The following is a 6,546-nucleotide window of genomic DNA, read 5'->3' on the forward strand; positions in this document are numbered from 1 at the left end:
TTTAACCGAAAAAAAAAAATTTTTTTTTGTAATTATCGAATGCGTTTAATAAACTTCCTTTTGGAATGTTTGTTACGTTGTTGTTGTGGTTGTTGCTGTTATTTAAACTGTCAATTCCTTAACGATTTTAATTTTAATAATTTCCCTTATAAAATCTCCGTAAACCGTAATTGAAAAAATATTGATTCGTGACGTGGCTTTAACTTTTTAACGTCGTAATTTTTTTTTTTAAATATAATTGACGCGCGTATTTTGTAATCCGACATATTCAACAATTTTTCTTTAATTTTTTTTCTGTTTTTTTCCCCTCCTTTTAATTTTATGTTGTTGTTACAAAAGTAACAACAACATGAAATATTTAATAAATATAATTACGACACATTATTATTATTATTATTTATTGTTATTTTTCACACACCACGACAAGTTTCCGTAATTAGAAATCAATTAAAAAATTTTTTATTTGCGCTTTTGTTTTCGTTATTATTCTATGTATGCACCCGCCATTTTTTTTTTCACATTTTAACATTTCCCCTCCCCCTCCCACTTCCCCTCTTTTATCCGGATTAAAATATTGCCAAAAATTTAAAAAAAAAAAAAAACAAACATAACCGTAAAAACTTTTTTCGTTACGGAATTTTTTTTTTTTTTTTTTTTTTTTTAATGATCGCTCACGTTCGTTCGTTCGTTCGTTTGTACCTGATTTCAACATCAAAAGAAAAAAAAATCTTAATCAGGATATGAAAGATCGAAATCGACTTTTTTTTTGTGATTGTTGTTGTTATTATTATTATTATTAAAAAAAAAAAAAAAAACAAAAAATCCTGTTTCGGTTATCATTACAAGTATTATTATTATTATTATTATTATTATTATTAAATTTTTCAACGTTCCGAATTTTTTTTTTTTTTTTTTTCAATACTAATTTTCCAATAAGGTACGGCCAATTAAAAAAAAAAATTTTTTTCGGATTGTATTCGTGTACGAGGCGATGGGACAAACACACGTAATTAGAAATAAAAGGAAGAAAAAAAGGACAAACAATCGATCCGTTATTTTGTTCGACCTATCGATCGATGAATCGATTAACTCGCAATGAAATTTATCGTATCGAAAATTCCGTTAAGTAAAAAATTAAAAAATAATAATAATTTTCTTTTCTTTTCGGACACGATTTTTTTTTTTCATCACGCTCTCGTGTTTGTTGCATGTGTGTGTGTGTGTGTGGCAAATCATCGTTTTCTCTTCTGCTATATTTTTTTTTTTTTTTCACGTTTGTTTGTCCGTTTGTTCATCCGTTTGTTCGTCCGTTTGTTCAGCCATTCATCCATCCATCCATCCATCCATCCGTAATATTTTAACCATTTACGTCGCGTACCGTAATTACAATATATATATATATATATTTCTCTTTTATTGAGCTTAAAATCATTTATTATTATTATTATTATTTAAACTTAAATTACACATACACGCACACACGGACACGCACACGCATATATATTTTGTCAAAACCGTTTGTTGCATTCGTTTTATTTATGTATATTTGTACAAAAAATATGTCATTTAAATTCATGAATAATTAATCATACAAAACAAATTTTTTAATAATAATAATCATCATCATCATTATCATTTCCCACCGAGTTAGGTTCCGACATGGTTCGTAAATGGCAAACCTAAATTTTTTTTTTTCAAATGACCCGAAATAACCGAAAAAACGTGATTGGTCGTATCTAAACGATATGAGGTCATAGAGAAAAAAAAATTATTCATTCTTTTTACACGTACTTTTTACACTACTGCCACTATTACCACTACCACCACCGCCACTCTCACATCCTCTTCACGACGCTATTGTCATCATAAATTTTCTTTTTTTAACGAAAGGATTTTCGAATTTACACAAAAGTGACGAAAATTCGACAAAATATTTTAGAAATGGCCGACTTTTATTATTATTTTCCTTTCTAAAAAAATTTTCCCCCGGCAAAAAACTCTTTTTTTTTTTTTTTCAAATCAGCACGAATGTGTCACCGGTAAAAATATAAAAATTCGTGACAGGTATTATTAGCCTGATTTTTACTTTCAGGTAATTTTTTCCCCTTTTTCGCAGTACCACCAACGAACGAATCCAAACAAACAAAAAAAAAAAAAAAAAAACAAAAACAATGTGATAAGAGATAATAAATAAACTCGGACGCCATTAAATTAAACGCAATTTTTTTTTTTTTTTTGTTTTTCGACGTTGGTAATTTACAATAAGGAAAAGTCTATTAATTATTATTATTATTATTATTATTAGACAGGGGAAAGCACAATTTTTACCCATTTCTATATTTCATTCGAAACGAAAGTAAAAATTTTCAAATACCTGACAAACACACACACATATCCTAATAATAATAATAATAATAATTGACATATAAACGACATCGTCCCACATTTTTTGACGTCACACACACGCGCGCACACACACACACACACACACACACAGGTTTTAAAATTTTCCTTCCGTAAAATCGTAAATAAAATTTTACAAAATCGATAACGAATAACAACAACAACAACAACATCTTTCGATTACAGTTAGGGTGGCCAACTTAATAAAAAAAAAAAAAAAAAATTGTCAACTTTATTTTATTTACTTGATTTTGTTTGATCAATCGCAACAGGATTTAAAAAATTCTAACTCGAATGTCATATAATAAATAAACCATAATTTAATTTTTTTTTTGTAATATTTCAATCGAAAACCGTTGTCATAGAGTATTTAACAAAAAAAAAAAAAAAAAAACTTGTCATTTTAAAAACTGGTAAGTGTCTTGCTATTAAAATTATTTATTTATTTTATTAATTTTGTCGACCGGTATATTAATTAATTTATACTTTTTATTTTTTTTATTTAAATAATTTAACAAAAGATGTAAAAATGTAATTCCACACCACTGACACACTTTTATAAAAAAAAAATTTTTACAAAATCATCATTCGTTTAATCATCATCATTAATATTATCATTATTATTATTATTATTATTATTATTTAACGTCATTTGTTTTCTTATTTTTTTTTTTTTTTTATTTTCGCGACCTTTAATACATCCCATTAATAATAATAATAATAATAATAATAATAATAATAATAATAATAATAATAATAATAATAATAATAATAATAATAATAATAATAATAATAATAATAATGATAAACGATTCGGTGTGTTGAAAAAAACAAGAAAAAGTCGTGGAAGAAGATTATATTTGCATAACGGTTATTATTATTATTACGCTCGAACGGCGTTAAGAGTTCGTCGATTCGTGTCGCACGTTGAATTTAAAATTATTATTATTATCATTTATCATCATTTTTTTTTCTTTTCAAAATTAAAAAAAGACAAAAAACAAAAAAAAGAAAGAAAGAAAGAAAGAGAGAGAAAAAAAAATGTAATTTTTCGAAATGATCGATAAAATTAATTGAAATCCCCTCCCTCGCCCTCCCCCTCCCTTCTTTCTGTTCCCCCTTCTCTTCCCCCGTATTTATAAAAACAAATCACCTCCTCGTACCAAGAGTTGAATGATCTTTCTTTACTTTAAAACGAGAAAAAGTTAAATAAAAATTTTATAAGAAATTATATATACGGCCTCGTCCTTGACTTAGGCAACAAAACCTGACTCACTTACACAAGTCGTCGTAGTCGACAACAAACAACAAACAACAACAACAAAAAAAATTAAATCACAATCAGAAAAAAAAAAAAAAACCGTTAAACGTTTCCTTAGTCCAAGAAAAAAAAAAAGTAAAGCTCGTTTACATTCGGTCTCGTAATATTTTACCTTCATAAAAATTTTTAAATTTTAATTTTAAATATCTAATGAAAATTTTAAAATTGTCTAGTAACACGAAAAAAAATGGCGGCGGCAGTGAAGTGTTTTTCTTTTTTTTTTTTTCAATTAAATTTTTTATTGTTATTATTATTAATAATAATTTAATTTTTTAAAACCTTACTTTATTTTGTTTCTCGATCCGCCATTTTGTTTTTTTTTTAATAAACGATCTTCGATTTAATTAACTAAGAGAGAGAGAGAGAGAGAGAGAGAGAGAGAGAGAGAAAAGTAATTTTAAATAAATTTAATAATTTCGTTCGTTTTTTAACGACCTTTTTTTTTTTTTTTTTTTTTTTACGATTTTACGGAAACGTTTTGCACCGTAACTTATCATTATCATCATTATCATTATCATTATTATTATTATTTTAATTTAGCAAATATATTTTAAAATAATTTTAATTTTCGGTTTCACGTGGTACTAGTCGTCAAAGGGTAGCATACTTTTTTTTTTTTTGATAATCTTAATAATCTCGATTTCGATTACTCGAATCGATTAATCGATTAATCGATTTGCCAAAAAAAAAATTTCTATTAAACACATTTAAATGTTTAATTTTCCCGCCAAATATTTTATTTTTGCTGAAAAAAGAACCTAATGACCGCAAAGAACAGTTACACAAACCTAATTGGCATTGATTTTTTTTTTTTTTTTAACATTTTGCGTGACTCCTAAATGAAAATAATAATAATAATAATAATAATAATAAAAGAAAGAATGAAAAGTCGGTTACGAATTCAATTAATTAAATTATTCATTGTTCGTACGAGAATTGTTTTTTTTTTCTTTCTTTCTTTCTTTCTTTCATTTTGTTTCATCAACTCGTGCGACATTTTTTTTTGCTTTTTGTTTTTTCATTGTGGTCATCAACTTCTTTTGCTACGGTTTATTTTTATTTTTTTTTTTTTGTTTTTTAAATTCCTATAGTTTCATTCGTTTTTAAAATTGACTCCTGCGTATCAATTTAAATTAACGAATTAAAAAAAAAAAACCGAAAACGAAACGAAAGACGTGGCAGTAGAATAAAAAAAAAAAAAAACAATGTCAACGTTTTCAACGATTTCAAAATTCCCCGTTAAAAAAAAAAAAAAATTTTAATTTTCGCTCACGATTTTGTAACTCGAAAAGTATTTAAAACGTGGCAGCAACGAATAAATTTTAAATTTCAAGTTCTCGAACGAATAAAATACGTTTTAAACAAAAAAACAAAAAAAGAAAAATTTGATAATTTTTATTTTTTTTGTTATCTTTTACCCTGAGACCGTTTTAGAAAAGAAAAATTTCATTTTAATCCATCAAAAAAACAAAAAGAAAAAGAAAAGTAGTTTAAGGATTCGTTAAAAAAAAGAAAAATGGCGGACATGAAAAACATGAGAATGATATTAATCAAATCTATGTGATGCGATTTCGAATTTACCGCCCGTTTGAATTTACCGCGCGGATTTATTTCGCGGTAAAACACATTTAAGTGCCGTGTCATTATAAAATAATATAGTTGACCGATAAACAATCGCAAAAAAAAAAGCATCCGACGAAAATCAAACGGAAAAAAAATTAAATATCATCGTAGCAAATTTTTGCTGTCATTTAAAAGTGTTCTTTTTATTTGTTTAAAAAATTCAATTTGAAAATTCATCGTCACGAGCTTTTTATCATGTCCATCCATCCATCCATTTGTTTTTTTTTTTTTTTTCCAAAAAGTTCACATTTTTATCATACACGTCACGTGATAATTTGATTTTAATGATTAATTTTTAACAATTTCCATCCTTTTCAAGAAAATCCTCAAAAGAAAAAGTGGGAGAGGGGGGGGGGGGCAAAAATTTGCCACCTGTACTCACGCAAACACTTCACACACACAAACACACGCGCATTATTATTATTATTAAAATTTTCATAATTTTACGAAACGTAATAAAAAAAAAAAACAACATGATTTATTATTTACTTTAATACCCATCAAAATAATAATGATAATAATGATAATGATAATTACGTTCTGTCAACGTAAAACATAATCGAAAAATTGGTAGAGAATCAAAAAAAAAAAAAATGTTTTTGTACATAACAAATATAAAATTGACTTTCAAGGCTTGCAATTATTAAAAAAAAAAAAAACCGAAAAATTTACAATAATAATAATAATAATTATTATTATTATTATTATTATTATTATTATCATCATTATACCAACAACGCATACTACAAATTTAGTATTTATAAAAAATAAAAAATAAAAAATTGTAAGAGTCTCGAATCGTGTTTTTAAATGACAACGTTAATAATAGTAATAATAATAATAATAATAATAATAATAATGTCGACAACATTATTCTACATCCACGTTTTTTTTCCCCTTCCTTCCTTGTATTTAAAAAAAAAAAAAAAAATCCTTTGACATTACCGACACTTTAATCAAAAAAAAAAAAAAAAAAATCTGATCATACATTTTTTTTTTCATTGATAATAATAAAAAAAATTTAAAATTCTGCTACACGACTGCTGACCCGTTCTTAGCAGACGATATTTTTATTCATACAAGCCCCCCACCACTATTCCCCTCTTTTTCTTTTCTGCTACCTCCTATTACTATTATTATTATTAACGACATTTGTAAAATGTTTTTCTTTTCTTTTCTTTTCTTTCTTTCTTTTTAAT

The sequence above is a fragment of the Pediculus humanus genome, genomic scaffold (genome assembly GCF_000006295.1).
Source record: "Pediculus humanus corporis 1103172107431 genomic scaffold, whole genome shotgun sequence".
Classification (NCBI taxonomy): Eukaryota; Metazoa; Arthropoda; class Insecta; order Psocodea; family Pediculidae; genus Pediculus; species Pediculus humanus.